This window comes from Triticum dicoccoides, chromosome 1B (assembly GCF_002162155.2).
Source record: "Triticum dicoccoides isolate Atlit2015 ecotype Zavitan chromosome 1B, WEW_v2.0, whole genome shotgun sequence".
Classification (NCBI taxonomy): domain Eukaryota; kingdom Viridiplantae; phylum Streptophyta; class Magnoliopsida; order Poales; family Poaceae; genus Triticum; species Triticum dicoccoides.
Genome location: NC_041381.1, coordinates 308938507 through 308956713, shown reverse-complemented (window position 1 = coordinate 308956713; position 18207 = coordinate 308938507).

Genomic DNA, 18207 nt, shown 5'->3' with positions numbered 1-18207 from the left:
TTGAACTGAGGAAATTGAGGAAGTCTTCAGTCAAAGTCTTCAAACACAGATATGAACAACTACTCAACACAGTAATGAGGAAATAAAAGAGTTGAGGAAATAGAACCGGTAAGGTTGGTGAAGACAATGATTTGGTAGACCAGTTCCAACTCCTGTCTCAGTTGTACGTCTGGTTGGAGCGGCTGAGTATTTAAACTCGAGGACACATAGTCCCGGATACCCAGTCACTGAGCACGCAGCTCAGGACACCAAGTCCTCACCGTATTCTCCTTGAACTAAGGTCACATAGACCCCGTCCAATCACTCGTGGTAAGTCTTCAGGCGACTTCCAAACCTTCACAGACTTTGGTCACTCCGCGATCCACAATTCCTCTTGGTTGCTCTAGACCATGACGCCTAACCGTCTGGAAGAAGCACAGTCTTCAAAGGTAACAAGCGTCGGATCCACACAGGATCAATCTCTTCAGTGATGCTCAATCACTTTGGGTTTGTGGGTGTTTGGGTTTGGATTTTCCTCACTAGATGATTTTCACTCAAAGTCCTCGGAGGATGGGTTGCTCTCAAATGACAAGTGTCAGTTTCTCTCGGAGCAGCCAACTAGCTAGTGGTTGTAGGGGGGGGGGCTATTTATAGCCTAGGGAGCAACCCGACATGATAAGACATAAATGACCTTCAATGATATGACCGTTAGGTGGATAATATATTTAGGACAGCTGGCGCGTAGCACAACAACAGTTAGAAATTTGACTCTCAAATTCCTCAGGGCTATCATGTTCCTCACTGTGTAGGCAATCCGCACTAGCGAATTCCTAACTCCTCAGTCAGAACAAATTCCTCAGTGACCAGAAGAACTCCGTCTCTGTCACTGAAGAAATTGACTGAACTGTATGAGATTTCCAATGGCTTCACTCGAAGGATTGGTAGGTGTAGGATTTTGAGTTGAGCATCACATGGAAATTTTTCCTTAGTATTTCCTCGACCCCCTTTAACAGTACGGTCTTTCCTATGACTCAAGAAAGAGAAAAACAAAACTATGAAAACGAAAGTCTTCAAGCTTCATATTCCTCGCATGAATATCAAGTCTTCACGGACACACCAATTTCTTCACTTTCAAAGTCTTCATGAAAGTCTTCAGGAATACCAAAATCTTCAGTCGAAGATATTCATTTTTAGGGGTCGACTTTCTCTGTAAATATCAAACTCCTCATAGACTTATAGACCTGTGTACACTCATAAACACATTAGTCCCTTAACCTATAAGTCTTCAATACACCAAAATCACTAAGGGGCACTAGATGCACTTACACTAAATGAAACAAATCACCTTGGGTTTGGAACATACATGTACCTGATGCTCACGTGTGATATTTGTTGTCTCATGAGATACTTGATTATTTGTAATTACCTAATATCACTCGTGATGGGTCATGTAGTCTAGGCCCTGACAGAAAACGATCTATGATCGTTTTGCATAACAGTGATTTTTTTCTTCTCATTTATGGTTATATGTAGATAATATAGGGTAAGGTTCTTGGAAGTATGTGTACAGTTAGCTTATGTGTGATCACCTACCAAATTTCTGGTAAATAAATGGATTATATCATATTTTTATGAGTTTGCCTAAATTAATGTGTTTGTTTTAGTATATTCTGTAGGGTGCTCTACTCTGTAGTGCTCTTTTCCGTTGGTATCTTGCATGGAAAAATGCCAGTGAACTGAAAGTATGTCAAGTCGATATGATTATTGGTTAATTGCTTGCATGTAATTGTTGTTTTTAACTACATGGATAACTTGGACCTCGGTGCTTATCTATATGTAAATTCTCATGCTCTTGACAACCCCATACATTTAGACAATAGGAATTGGTTTTTGTGTTGATAGGAAAAAGAGAAAATAAATTGGTACTCTTTTCTTCAAATGATCTTGATTTGATCTGTTCTCATTGTGATATTAGAGCTTCATCATTTGACGTCAATTATAGCAAAATACTACAATGGTCATATTCGTTTTAAGTTTTTGTTGTTTGATGAGGTCTTAATAACTATGTAGATATAAGGATTGTTTTACTCATACGTAGATTACTTATGGCATATCACTACAATTAGTCAATGAAAAAAATAGCGCACTACAGCAAAATAGGTGACCTCAAAATATACTATTAGCGTGCTATATCGCGCTATTAGCGAGACATTGTACACTGATATATTTAGCGAGGCAATTCTGAATACGCTATAGCGTGCTATTAGCGACGTTATAGCGCGCTATTTTTTTCAGTGCAATTAGTAGAAAATTTGATATCATAATTCACATTTTTGTAAGTTCAGTTATATTCCAATTGCGGTATTCATTACAATTTTTCATCTTAAGATCATATATCGACTTTGCAAGCAAAGTTATTTAATTTATATTATCACGTGCATACAACTAAGAGTTCCCGCAACAACGTGCGGGGTAATCATCTAGTACCTTAAAAAACGAGGCCTCGGTTCTTGGCTTTTTCGTTCGGACCGTCTGTAGAATTTGATCTTTTTTAACTAGTAGATGACCCGTTGCACCAATTGGCGTAGAAACTAACTGCAACACGAAAGTTAAGAAACTTATTTGAAAGATATTTTCAGAACTGTTTTCAAATAATTATGTACATACTATGTTTCTATTTGCCCCAGAGTCGAGTCGTTGATAGAACGCTATGTGAATGTTGGTGTTCTTTTGCTTGTATTCTGTTAGGTAGGTTGTCAAACTCTGTCGTGACTTCTTGAAAGCACAAGTGCTCCCTGAGTGATTTTGGTAATTAATGTCAACATATCTCTTGTTGGACTGATACTTCCATCTAGTATATTTAAGATAAGTCCAACAGTGGATTGGCATCGACAAGAGGATGTGGAACCCCTTCAAGATGCCAAGGACAAAGGATTGGCTCAAGCTCAAACCTCAGGACTCTGCATTTTCTATTTTCAGTGATCCAAGATCACATTGAGTCTATAGGAAAGCCAATACTATTAAAAGGGGATGAGGTGTTGCTTAATGGCTTGCTTGCTCAAAGTGCTTTGTGATATGCTCCAAAGCTCTCAACCACTTTCTCATATCCACATATGTCCCAAACCAAAAGTCAAACTCGGCCCCACCAATTTTATCCATCCGGCGCCACCGAGTTCATTTGACATAGCCACTGCCAGAAACCCTAATCAGTTTGGTCTCGCCGATGGGATCTCGGTCTCATCGAGATGGGCTTGCAAACTCTCTGTTGTCTATTGCAATATTTTCGGTCCCACCAAAAATATGTAATCGGTCACACCGAGTTTTCCTAACCAACTCTCTGTTTTGCTTATTACCATATCGGTCCCACCGAGATGTGTAATCGGTCAAACCGAGATAAGGTTTTACCCAAACCCTTGCACATCGGTCCCAACGAGTTTATCATATCGGTCCCACCGAAATTGCCTAATGGTCACATTATGTCCTAAATCGGTCCGGCCGAGTTTTCTGATTCGGTCCCACTGAGTTTGGTATATTGTGTGATGTGGACATAGCTATCATAGAAACGTCTACAAATATTACACCACAAATTATTAACTAGGTACTTTCGTTCCTTTGGACATATTATTTAACTCACAGAAATATTATATTACACTCATGTTATGATTTACTTGTACTCAGAAAGAAAAGAATGAAAGAAGCCAGGGACTATTGTGTTTTAAAACCAGATGAAGCAATTCTTGATGCATGCATGCGCTCCATCCTCCTTGCATGCATGCATGGCCACCGAAGCATCCACTCCATACCATCCATCAACGATGTCACGTGGAGTGCAAGAGGACCGAATCCACTTATCAGTATCAACCACGTGGGCCATGGCACTTTGGGCTGGCCCAAGTCTCCTCACGCGCCAATTCTCAAGAAGGCCTGCGGCTTGGCCTGCCAACCGACCCGTGGACAATTTCCTTCGACCAACAGTCCGGATGGAACACGTCGACGTACTCGTTCGACGCAGACTCTTAATAATTAGACGTCATCTATTAGGGCTTAGACTCGGGTTTTGTTTAGAGAAGTTTAGCTATATTGCTACTTTTATTTGTCTTCGCTCATAGCGGCTAGTGCGACCGTCAAGACATCCTATCGGAACCCAATCTTGTGAGATTAATCCCATCTAGCATATTCGCAATTTTGAGATTACTTGGCTATTATTTTCTTGCATATTCTTTGATTTGCTTGCAGGAAAAATCCTTCGTGGATAGGTTGATCGCGCCGTTGGCTCGGTCGATAACACAGTGGAGTTGGTTCAGTGATTGCCATGGATATCAGTCGTGTACGGTCCTCCCTGTATGGTTGGTAGCCGGATCGTGAGGGTCAAGTCCCACAAAAATCATAGTTATCGTCTCTCATCGAATCTTCATCCCCTCCACCCTCATTGTGTGTAATGGTTAGATTTTGTGTGGAGGATATATATACCCCTCCACCCTCTCCTCGTTCGTGAGGGAAGCCATCGGAACGTGCCTACACTTTCACTACTCATTTTCTGAGAGAGAGACACCTACTCATGTGTTGAGATCAAGATATTCCAATCCAACCATATGAATCTTGATCTCTAACCTTCCCCAAGTTGCTTTCCACTCAAATCATCTTTCCACCAAATCCAATCCTATGAGAGTGAGTTGAGTGTTGGGGTGACTATCATTTGAATAACAAGAGCAAGGAGTTCATCATCAACACACCATCTATTACCTTTTGGAGAGTGGTGTCTCCTAGATTGGTTAGGTGTCACTTGGGAGCCTCCTACAAGATTGTGGAGTTGAACCAAGGAGTTTGTAAGGGCAAGGAGATCACCTACTTTGTGAAGATCTACCCTAGTGAAGCAAGTCCTTCGTGGGCGATGGCCATGATGGGATAGACAAGGTTGCTTCTTCGTGGACCCTTCATGGGTGGAGCCCTCCATGGACTCGCGCAGCCGTTACCCTTCATGGGTTGAAGTCTCCATCAACATGGATGTACGATAGCACCACCTATCGGAACCACGCCAAAAACATCCGCGTCTCCAATTGCGTTTGCACACTCCAATCCCATCCCTTTACTTTCTTGCAAGTTGCATGCTTTGCTTTCCATTGCCCATATACTCTTTGTATGCTTGCTTGATTTGTATTGTGAATGGTTAAACTTGTGCTTAAACTCCACCTAAACTTGAAAAACTTAAAAACTGCCAACTTTGTGTGTTGAGGGTCTAATCACCCCCCTCTAGACACCTCTTCTCGATCCTTTCAATTGGTATTAGAGCATTGGTCTCCATTGCTTTGGTTTAAACACCATTCGAGGAAGATGGGTGCGTCTACTTTGGGGATTAGACATAGAGTGCCTATACTTGATGGAGAGTACTTTCATGAGTGGAAAAATGAGATGCTTGTGATTTTCAATGAATATCATTTGAACAAGTACATTACTAGCCCTTGTGCACCTCATGTTGATCCTATGCATCCTACCCTTGATGAGTCAATTGACATGATTCGCAATCTTAGAACTGTTAATCTTATCACTAGAGGTTTGCCTAGAAACTTGATAGGTTTCTTGCCTACTCTTAAGTGTGCCTACACTATATGGAAATTTCTTGAGGAACGATTTCCAAATTATTCCTTACAAAATCTAGATGAGATTCTTCATAAGTCTATTGCCTTGAGTAAGATGAATTCCAATGATCCTAAGTTTGGTGATTGTCTATTTGAGCTTACAAATCTTATGCGTGCCAAACGAGATGTTGGAATTATTAGCAATATTATTTCCGAAGCTATTAGAATTCATAAAGATGATCATTGTCAAAATCATTTATCTAATGAATCACCCTCTCTAGGAATTGATCCACCACATGACGATGTTGAACATGGATACTATGATGAGGATGATGACAGTGACTATGATCTTGATGATGCAATGAGACACTTTGGTCTTATGGCAAATCTTTGGGGATACATGGCAGGAGGAAAGGAATGGGTCCTTGATAGTGGATGTACCGATCATATGACCGGAGATAAAGATATGTTCCGCGAGCTTGCTGAAAACGATGGCCCTCGAAAGTATGTCACTTTTGGTGATAACTCAAAGGGTAAGGTGGTTGGCCTCGGTAAGGTGGCCATCTCACATGATAGCTCCATACAAAATGTCATGTTCGTTGAATCTCTTGGCTACAATCTGCTTTCTATTTCTAGACTAGCTGACTTTGGTTTCAATGTCCTATTTACCGAAGTAGATTGCCATGTGTTTCGTAGAGATAATCATAAAATGGTCTTTACCGGTATATGCAGGGGTGATCTATACATTGTTGACTTCACTAAAAAGGCCCAACCTAGAACTTGCTTAATTGCTAAATCCTCTAAAGGCTGGTTGTGGCATAGACGGTTAGGTCATGTAGGCATGCGAAACCTTGACAAGCTTATTAAAGGCGATCATATCCTTGGTGTTAAAGATGTCATATTTGATAAGGATAGACTTTGCAGCGCTTTCCAAGAAGGTAAACAGGTTGGAGGAAGCCACCCCATGAAGAACATCATGACCACAAGGAGACCACTCGAGCTACTTCACATGGATCTTTTTGGTCCCAACGCTTACAAAAGTCTCGGTGGAAACTCATTTGGTCTAGTTATAGTTGATGATTTTTCAAGATTTACGTGGGTGTTCTTTCTCGATGATAAATCGCAGGTCCAAAAGATCTTCAAAAACTTCGCTAGGAAGGCCCAAAATCAATTTGAAGTGAAGATCAAGAAGGTTCACAGCGACAACGGAACGGAGTTCAAGAACGCCAATGTGGACACCTTTCTTGACGAAGAAGGGATTTCACATGAGTTCTCAGCAATGTACACACCTCAACAAAATGGAGTTGTTGAGAGGAAGAATCGGACGCTCGTCGAAATGGCAAGAATGATGCTTGATGAGTACAAGACGCCAAAGCACTTTTGGGCGGAAGCGGTTGAGACAGCTTGTCATGCGACAAATCACTTGTATCTTCACAAGCTACTCGGCAAGATGGCATACAAGCTCCTCATCGGTAACAAACCCCATGTTGGATACTTTCGAGAATTCGGCTCCAAGTGCTACATTCTTGAGAAGCATCGTCGTTCTAAATTTGCTCCTAAATCTCATGAAGGATTCCTACTTGGTTACAGCTCAAACTCTCACACTTACCGTGTCTACAACAATTTCACCCGAAAGGTTGAAGAGATAGTAGACGTGAAGTTTGATGAATCTAACGGCTCGCAAGTAGAGCAACTGCCAATAGATGCAGGAGATAAAGATCCTTCGGAAGCAATCCAAGACTTGCCTATTGGCAAGGTTCGTCCAACGGAGGTGAAGGAGAGTGATGACCCACAAGTATAGGGGATCTATCGTAGTCCTTTCAATAAGTAAGAGTGTTGAACCCAACCAGGAGCAGAAGGAAATGATAAGCGGTTTTCAGTAAGGTATTCTCTGCAAGCACTGAAATTGTAGGTAACAGATAGTTTTGTGATAAGATAATTTGTAACGGGTAATAAACAATGAAAGTAAATAAAGTGCAGCAAGGTGGCCCAATCCTTTTTGTAGCAAAGGACAGGCCTGGACAATTTCTTATAATGAGAAAAGCGCTCCCGAGGACACATGGGAATTATCATCATGCTAGTTTTCATCATGCTCATATGATTCGCGTTCGTTACTTTGATAATTTGATATGTGGGCGGACCGGTGCTTGGGTACTGTCCTTTCTTGGACAAGCATCCCACTTATGATTAACCCCTATTGCAAGCATCCGCAACTACAAAAGAAGTATTAAGGTAAACCTAACCATAACATGAAACTAGTGGATCCAAATCAGCCCCTTACGAATCAACACATAAACTAGGGTTTAAGCTTCTGTCACTCTAGCAACCCATCATCTACTTATTACTTCCCAATGCCTTCCTCTAGGCCCAAATAATGGCGAAGTGTCATGTAGTCGATGTTCACATAACACCACTAGAGGAGAGACAACATACATTTCATCAAAATCGAACGGATACCAAATTCACATGACTACTAATAGCAAGACTTCAACCATGTCCTCAGGAACAAACATAACTACTCACAAAGCATATTCATGTTCATGATCAGAGGAGTATTAATATGCATTAAGGATCTGAACATATGATCTTCCACCAAATAAACCAACTAGCATCAACTACAAGGAGTAATCAACACTACTAGCAACCCACAGGTACCAATCTGAGGTTTTGGTACAAAGGCTGGATACAAGAGATGAACTAGGGTTTGAGAGGAGATGTTGCTGGTGAAGATGTTGATGGAGATTGACCCCCTCCCTATGAGAGGATCGTTGGTGATGATTTCCCCCTCCCGGAGGGAAGTTTCCCCGGCAGAACAGCTCCGCCGGAGCCCTAGATTGGTTCCGCCAAGGTTCCGCCTCGTGGTGGCAGAGTTTCGTCCCGTAAGCTTGCTTATGACTTTTTCCAGGGTAAAAGACTTTATATAGCAGAAGATGGGCACCGGAGGGCACCAGGGGGCCCACGAGGCAGGGGGCGCGCCCAGTAGGAGTGGGCGCGTCCCCCACCCTCGTGGCCAGGGTGTGGACCCCCTCTGGTACTTCTTTCGCTCAATAATTCTTATTACTTCCAAAAATGACTTTCGTGGAGTTTCAGGACTTTTGGAGCTGTGCAGAATAGGTTTCCAATATTTGCTCCTTTTCCAGCCAAGAATCCCAGCTGTCGGCATTCTCCCTCCTTATGTTAAACCTTGTAAAATAAGAGAGAATAGCCATAAGTATTGTGACACAACGTGTAATAACATCCCATAATGCAATAAATATCGATATAAAAGCATGTTGCAAAATGGACGTATCAACTCCCCCAAGCTTAGACCTCGCTTGTCCTCAAGCGGAAGCCGATATCAAAAAATATGTCCACATGTTTAGAGATAGAGGTGTCGATAAAAATAAAATACGGACATGAGGGCATCATGATCATTCTTATAACAACAACATATATAAATTTCGTCATATGATTCCTTATGCTCAAGTAACAATCTATTCACAATGTCAAGTATGAATCATAAACTTCATTGGGAACTAACAAATGATAATCTCAGTCATTGAAGCAATTGCAATTTATCATAACATCGGAAAGAGTTAAGAATAGAGCTTTTCAGCAAGTCCACATACTCAACTATCATATAGTCTTCTACAATTGCTAACACTCACGCAATACTTATGGTTCTGGAGTTTTAATCAGACACAGAGTAAGATAGGGGCTTATAGTGTTGCCTCCCAATGATTTACCTCAAAGGTAATGTCAACAATAATAGTTCATGCTAACTTACATCCAATTTGATATATATATATATATATATATATATATATATATATATATATATATATATATATATATATATATATATATATACAGACGTTCTATTCTGCTAATATTAGCAGAATAACTATTCTGCACACCACTTCGGCACTGCACGCTCAACAGAAGCGCACTGCATCATTTTGACGACGAGCACTGCAATAGAGACCAGTGAACTTTGCGTCGGAAAAAACTGCACGCAGTGTTTTTTTGGTACTGTTTTCGCTCTAAATTTTTAACCACTTATCGTAATGAGGCGTGTAATACACTGTTGAAAAGCTATGGATTAGGCGCAACTTCGACATGTTGAACACTTTTCGAGATTCCACACGGTTTAAGAGCAGTTTTGAAAATGGTGCGGCGGATGACGAGTGGCAGCGAGCGTTTTTTCACGTTTTTTTCAAACCACTTGTCGTAATGAAGCAAATGATACGCCGTTGGATAGATATCATCGAGGCGCATCTTTTCCATATATAAATCTTTCTCTAATTTGTTACGGTTTAAGAGCAGTTTCAAATTTACTAAATCGCGGAATTCTGTTTTTCAAATTTTTTCAAATTTTCGGTACTGTTTTCGCTCTAGTTTTTGAAACCTTTGTCAAAACGAGGCGTATGATACATCGTTGGAAAGCTATGGACAAGGCGCAACTTTCATATGTAGGAACGGTTTTGAGATTTCTTACGGTTTTAAGTTAATTTTGAAAATCGTGCGGCGGAGGACGAGTGGCAGCGGCCGTTTTTTTTGAAATTTTTACAAACTGTTTGTCGAAATGATTCAAATGATATGCCGTTGGAAAGATATCAACAAGACACAACTTTTTCATGTAGAACACACTCTCTAATTCCTTACGATTTAAGAGCAGTTTTAAAATTAGCAAAAAGCGGACACTCTGTTTTTTCGTGACACCAAAATCGTCGTCGGACAGAAGAACGCACTGCTTCAAACTGAAAATCGCACTGCATCAGAGAGTCAAGTGAACTTCACAATTTCTGTTGTCGGACGTACATTTTCTCAAACGAGTTTTTGTGAGTTTTGTCATGTTTTTTACGAACGAGAGTGGACGTCAAAGACGAGGCAAGTGAACCACATCAGGGGATAAGTGAAGCGCAGCACGAGTCTAAGTGAACGACATGTTTTTTTCCTTTTTCTAACTTTTTAAAATTGCATGAGGACTACATGATCGATGTTAAGGAACTGCATTTTTCAGTTGGAGAAAGTGAACCACAAGGCAGAAATAAAAGGAAGTGAACTTCTTGCAATGTTATTTTTTTTTCTGGAGCTGCATTTTTTCGCTTGTTTATTTTGTTCAAAACAAAAAAACTGCATAGGACAGAGGAGCGAACCTCTCAAAAAAACCAAAAAACTATGTAATAGGACAGACTGAGTTGCATTTTTTATGGGTTGAACCTCTAAGGCCCACCTGACAAACTTCATTGCTTTTTTTCTCACGGGTGTGTACAACACAGACCACTGAAATGAACTTCTATATACCAGGATGAATTGCAAAAAAGGACCTAAAATGAAAATGAATATTATCCGGTCTGTTTGGACATAGACTTCGCCATGGACTACCTCTGACCACTGTCAGCAACCATCTTGGCCAAACACCATGCCCCCAACTGGCCATCCATATGCCCCCAACATGCCCTCAACTGCAGAAGAGCATGATGCGCGCCCCGCACCGCTGCACGACCCATCCAGTGCCCTCGTCGCCTGGTCCAGCGTCACACCGGCGACCAATGACTTTAGCAGAAGGGAGGAGGTGCAGGGAGTTCGGAGGCCAGGACCTCGCCCACCTCCAGGCACCTTTTGCTCATGATGTACTTCCACGAGAGGGAGAGAGAGCTGCAGGTCCTTGTACTGTGGACTGCAGTCACACGCAAAATCCGGGTACTATTGATTCCCTCTAGACAAGAAAACCTCCTGCAAACAACAAAACCGAACAATATCCTGTGGTGAGTGGTGTAGTGAACCTCCCCATAGCTAATGAGTGAACAAGTTTCAGTGCTTACTGCATACACAAATGCCTGCTAGCTCCATCCAAACCAGCAAAGAGCTGCATGCATTAACATGGTCAGACTGAAACATACAATAAGATGACTACTAAAAAAAGACATAACAAGATGAACTACTTAAAAAAGTATGACACCGGCCACCCCTAGTGCAGTGCGCTTGTCCCCTGCTTCTCGCGAGCGAACAACAAGGAGTGGAGGAGAGAGCTGCAAAAACATGGCAATGCACTGCATGGAAAAATAGATGGTTCTTCCTTGGACAAATTACTGTGGCGGAGACACGCATACAGGTATTGAATATTTTTGACCATGTACTGATATATGTAGTAAGTAGTGTATGAAGGAAAGAGAAGTCTGGAAGTGCACCAAGTGATTGATTTCTTCACATTAAAGAACATGCTGACCAAATTGATGCCTGCACATAGAGGAGAAGAAACACATGTTACTGTTGCACCAAACACCAATAACACTATATATACTGACTTGTTGTATACTACTCGTACTTGCATATACATTGAGAATTTCAAAGGATTTATGGTTCAGAAAAATTAAGAGAGAAGTGCACTGCAATAGTTATTTCGTTACGGTACAATTGCACTTCTTTTTGCAGTTTTTTGGGCGACCGAACTGCGTGAGTAAATAAACATATTATGCCGATGCGGTTGAACTGCATGCCGATACCAGCTATCCATACATATATACGACACAAACTGGTCTCTTAAATAATTAGTAAAAACAACCTACAATAAAAAATTCACAAACAGAGGTCCTGAGGCTCCCGCGGACGCCTGAGAAATTCCAAGGGGGCCGTCGAACTGCTTGTCCACGCCATGGACTAGCACTGGCAAACTACATCACCCAGCAGAGAACTACACCATCGGGAGAAGTGTGCTGCACACATGTGTGGGGGAGGCAGACTGCGCGCACGGCCGGTGCACTGCATGCAGATGAGTTCCGCACCGCACAGGCGCGTCGCGTGAACTACACGGTGGATGGAGTTCCTCCTCCTCTTCTCGCCTGGAAAAACAATTGTTCAGCTGAACAGCAAGGAGCCATCGACGAGCATGAACCTGCATTAAGGAGGGGGAGGGGGTGTGGGAGGGGCGGGGTTACTACTCTTCCACCAGAACTCACCGGGGAATTGCACGGCTACAACGTGCGTACTACACAGCCGCGACGCGTGGACTTCCTGGGATCCAGCAACTTCACAGACGGGCCTCCGCCGATGAGGATCCCGCAGGGACGGTCGGACGCCCGGGGGAGCACACTCCTTCTGCCCACCCCCGCGCCCGCGACATGGATCCCGCGTGGACGGATCTGGCGCCATCCGATGCTCCTCCTACGGCCTCCTGCTCGTCGCCAGTGTGCTTGGGAGCCGCGGCGACCTCGCTGTGGGGACTCAGCCACGCGCCCGAGGTGGGGGAGGCAGGGCCACGACCTCTGCCGTTGACCTCGCCGTCGATGGAGCACCTCCTCCCCATCCTCCCATTAGAAGGGTGCAGGGCAGGGCGCAGGGCAGGGGGTGGTCTCGGCGGCGCAGGGCAGAAGGGCGCAGGGCAGGGGGCGGTCTCGGCGGCGTGGGACAGGGGCACCTATGCGGATCTCCCCGGATTCAGCGCCAAGCTGCGCAAGCGGGGGCTTCCACGCTGAGGGTAGGCGGCGGTCGGATCCGGTGGTTGAGGCCACGCCGGGGACCGAAGGGAGGATGGATCTCGCCATGACAGCTAGGTGCCGCGGGAGAAAGAGAGGGTCGCGGCCGGCATAGAAAGTTCTGTCGTGGAACGTGGTCGGAGGTGGGGGTGGGCGGCGCCGCCTGAGAAGGTGTGCAGGGTAGGGGCGCGCCGCACCGGAGAAGGTGGGGAGGGAGGTGGGGCGTGGCGCGGGAGGGAGGTGGTGGTGGGCGGCGTCGTCGGAGAAGGTGGGGAGGGTAGGGGCACGGGGCTGGGAGGGAGCTAGGGTCGTGGGAAGAGTGGGAAGATAAGGCGGGGAGTGGGTCTTTTTTTTGTCCGATGCAGTTCAGTGTTTTGTTTTGCGGGGTTAGTTTCTAGCTACGGGTGAGCTCGATGGTGTTAGCAGAATAAGAAAGTGGTGTGCAGAATAAGACTTAAGGGGTGTTATCATAACAGACCCACCCTATATATATATAAGGATCTTTCCAACAAGAGGTGCTTGCCAAAGGATAAAATGAAAAAGGGAAAGGTGAAGATCACCTTGACTCTTGCATAAAGTAAAAGACATAAAGTAAAAGATAGGCCCTTCGCAGAGGGAAGCAGAGGTTGTCATGTGCTTTTAGGGTTGGATGCACAAAATCTTAATGCAAAAGAACGTCACTTTATATTGCCACTTGTGATATGAACCTTTATTATGCAGTCCGTCGCTTTTATTACTTTCATATTACACGATTGTATAAAGCTTATTTCTCTGCACTAATAAGTCATACATATTTAGAGAGAAATTTTTATTGCTTGCAACATGACAACTTACTTGAAGGATCTTACTCAATCCATAGGTAGGTATGGTGGACTCTCATGGCAAAAACTGGGTTTAAGGATATTTGGAAGCACAAGTAGTATCTCTACTTGGTGCAAGGAATTTTGGCTAGCATGAGGGGGAAAGGCAAGCTCGACATGTTGGACGATCCATGACAATATACTTTAACTAAGATGTGAGAAAACATAACCTATTACATTGTCTTCCTTGTCCAACATCAACTCTTTAGCATGTCATACTTAATGAGTGCTCACAATCATAAAAGATGTCCAAGATAGTATATTTATATATGAAAACCTCTCTTTCTTTATTACTTCCTATTAATTGCAATGATGACCAAAACTATGTTTGTCAACTCTCAACAACTTTTAGGCCTCATACTCTCTATATGTGAAGTCATTACTATCGATAAAATCAATATGAACTCTTTTATTCTTTTTATTCTTTCTATTTTCTCAAGATCATAGCAAGATAGAAAAGCCCTTGACTCAACACTAATCTTTATTATATATAGCTCACGGACTCGATTACATAGAGGGATCACAAAGCAAAACTCAAAACTAATTCATACCAAAACTTTATTCTACTATATCTAGATATTACCAAAAGGATCGAACTAAGGAAAATGGTAAAGATAGGAGTGTGACGGTGATACGATACCGGGGCACCTCCCCCAAGCTTGGCAGTTGCCAAAGGGAGTGCCCATACCTATGTGATTATGTCCTCGGAGGTGATGAAGGTGGTGATGATGTAGGCTTGTCGTCCGTCTTCCAAGGCATAGGCTCACCATCATAGAAGGATGATCGAGTCTCCGGGATCCTCAAATCTGCAGCCAAACTCATCCTCTTGAATCTATATTTATACTCACAGTTTTGGTTTTGCAGGTCATAGATCTGTGCTTGGAGGTGCTCGATTTTCTCATGAAGCTTGAAGATGGTCTCCCTAATGTTCTTGGCGTCCAGCTTGTGGTTGTTGGTGAACTCTGCGATCATCATCTGGTTGGCGTTAAGTCCATGCTCCACCATCCCTTGGCACTTGAAAACTTGTTGTTCCATAGCTTTGAGCTTTGTCTCCACGCTTCTGGTACGCCTTGGTCCCTCCACATCGCGAATGTGCAGCACACCCTCCCGCATCTCAATGGTTTGAGGGTGCTGCAGCACTTCCACGAGATAGTGGTTGATGACCCTCTCGAAAAACTTGTCCTTGGGAGCGCTTGGAGAAGTCATGGTGCTCTAGATCTGTCAGAAAAATAGCTAGAAACGAAAACAGAGGATATTTGCGTGATACGGTGGTCAAAACCTTTGGGAGATTATATACTGAATTTTTATCGACCAAAAGAAGTATCGTGCAAGAAAACGGAGTCTGGAGAGCACACAAGGTGCCCACGAGGCAGGGGGGCGTGCCCAGTAGGGGTGGGCGCACCCTCCACCCTCGTGGAGGCCTCGTGTCCTTCCTGGACTACTTCTTATTTTCCTATTTTCTTAAATATTCCAAAACGGAGGAAAATTGCTATTAGAATTGTTTTGGAGTCAGTTTACTTACCGTACCACATACCTATTCCTTTTCAGAGTTTGAAACATTCTGGAAAGTGTCCCTTATGTATTCCTCCGGGTTATGGTTTCAATAATATTAGCTTCAACATTTATAGGATCACCTGAGATATAATGTTTGATTCTTTGACCGTTCACCACCCTCGGACTTGTGCCTTCGAAGTTGTTGATTTTTATGGCACCGGATCGATAGACCTCCTCGATAACGTAAGGGCCTTCCCATTTAGAGAGAAGTTTTCCTGCAAAAAATCTTAAGCGAGAGTTGAATAGCAACACATAATCGCCTACATTAAACTCATGCTTTTATATCCTTTTGTCATGCCATCTTTTAACTTTTTCTTTAAACAGCTTGGCATTCTCATAGGCCTGGGTCCTCCATTCATCAAGTGAGCTAATATCAAATAACCTCTTCTCACCGGGAAGTTTGAAATCATAGTTGAGCTCTTTAATAGCCCAATATGCCTTATGTTCAAGTTCGAGAGGTAAGTGACATGCTTTTCCATAAACCATCTTATACACAGACATACCCATAGGATTTTTGTATGCAGTTCTATAGGCCCATAATGCATCATCAAGTTTCTTGTACCAATTATTTCTAGATCTATTAACAGTTTTTTGCAAAATTAATTTGAGCTCTCTATTACTCAATTCTACTTGACCACTAGACTGTGGGTGATATGGAGATGCAATTCTATGATTAACATCATATTTAGCAAGCATTTTATGAAAAGCACCATGAATAAAATGTGAACCACCATCAGTCATTACATATCTAGGGACTCCAAACCCCAGAAAAATAACTTCTTTAAGCATCTTAATAGAGGTGTTATGATCAACACTACTAGTTGGAATAACTTCTACCCACTTAGTAATGTAATCAACAACAACTAAAATATGTGTATATCCATTAGAGGCAGGAAAAGGTCCCATATAATCAAAGCCCCAAACATCAAATGGTTCAATAACAAGAGAATAATTCATAGGCATTTCTTGACGTTTACTAATATTACCAATTCTTTGACATTCATCACAAGACAAGACAAACTTACGGGCATCTTTGAAGAGAGTAGGCCAATAAAAACTGGATTGCAATACCTTATGTGCAGTTCTATCTCCAGCATGGTGTCCTCCATATGGTTCGGAGTGACACTTGCGTAGGATCTGTTCCTGTTCATGCTCGGGTACACAACGTCTAATAACACCATCTACTCCTTCCTTATAAAGATGTGGGTCATCCCAGAAGTAATGCCTTAAATCATAAAATAACTTTTTCTTTTGCTGGTATGTGAAACTAGGTGGTATAAATTTAGCAACAATGTAATTAGCATAATTAGCATACCATGGAGCAGTACGAGAAGCATTTATGATAGCTAATTGTTCATCAGGAAAGCTATCATCAATAGGTAGTGGGTCATCAAGAACATTCTCTAACCTAGACAAGTTGTCTGCAACGGGGTTCTCAGCTCCCTTTCTATCAATAATATGCAAATCAAATTCTTGGAGCAAGAGAAACCATCTAATAAGTCTAGGTTTATGATCTTTCTTTTCCATAAGATATTTAATAGCAGCATGATCAGTGTGAATAGTTACTTTAGAATCAACAATATAAGGTCTGAACTTATCACATGCAAATACAACTGCTAAGAATTCTTTTTCAGTGGTAGCATAATTTCTCTGGGCAGTGTCAAGAGTTTTACTAGCATACTGGATAACATTTAATTTCTTATCAACTCTTTGCCCTAGAACAACACCTACAACATAATCACTAACATCACAAATAATTTCAAAGGGTAAATTCCAATCAGGTGGCTGAACAATAGGTGCAGTGATCAAAGCTTTCTTAAGTATTTCAAATGCTTCTACACAATCATCATCAAAGACAAAAAGAATATCTTTTTGTAATAGATTAGTCAGAGGCCTAGAGATTTTAGAGAAGTCCTTAATAAACCTCCTATAAAAACCGACATGACCAAGGAAACTTCTTATACATTTAATGTCCTTGGGACATGACATCTTTTCAATAGCATCAACTTTAGCTTTATCAACTTCAATACCTCTTTCAAAAATTTTATGCCCCAAGGCAATGCCTTCATTAACCATAAAGTGGCATTTTTCCCAATTCAAGACGAGACTAGTGTCTTCACATCTTTGCAAAACTCGATCAAAATTGCTCAAGCAATCATCAAAAGAGGATCCATAAACGGAGAAATCATCCATGAATACCTCACATATCTTTTCAAAAAAGTCAGAGAATATAGCCATCATGCATCTTTGAAAGGTAGCAGGTGCATTACATAAACCAAAAGGCATACGTCTATAAGCAAAAGTACCGAAAGGGCAAGTAAAAGTAGTCTTTGCTTGATCGTCCGCTGACACAGGTATTTGAGAGAAACCAGAATAACCATCTAGAAAGCATAAATGTGTATGTTTGGATAGTCTTTCTAGCATTTGATCAATAAAAGGTAAAGGGTAATGATCTTTCTCAGTAGCTTTATTTAATTTATGGAAATCAATTACCATCCTATAACCTGTAATAATTCTTTGCGGGATCAATTCATCTTTATCATTAGGAACTACAGTAATACCTCCCTTCTTAGGGAGACAATGGACAGGACTTACCCACTCATTATCAGCAATAGGATAAATTATACCTGCCTCAAGGAGCTTTAGTATCTCCTTTCTTACCACTTCTTTCATCTTAGGATTTTAAACGTCCTTGATGATCTCTAACTGGTTTGGAGCCTTCGTCCAATTTAATTTGGTGTTGGCATAGAGTGGGACTAATGCCCTTAAGATCATCAAGAG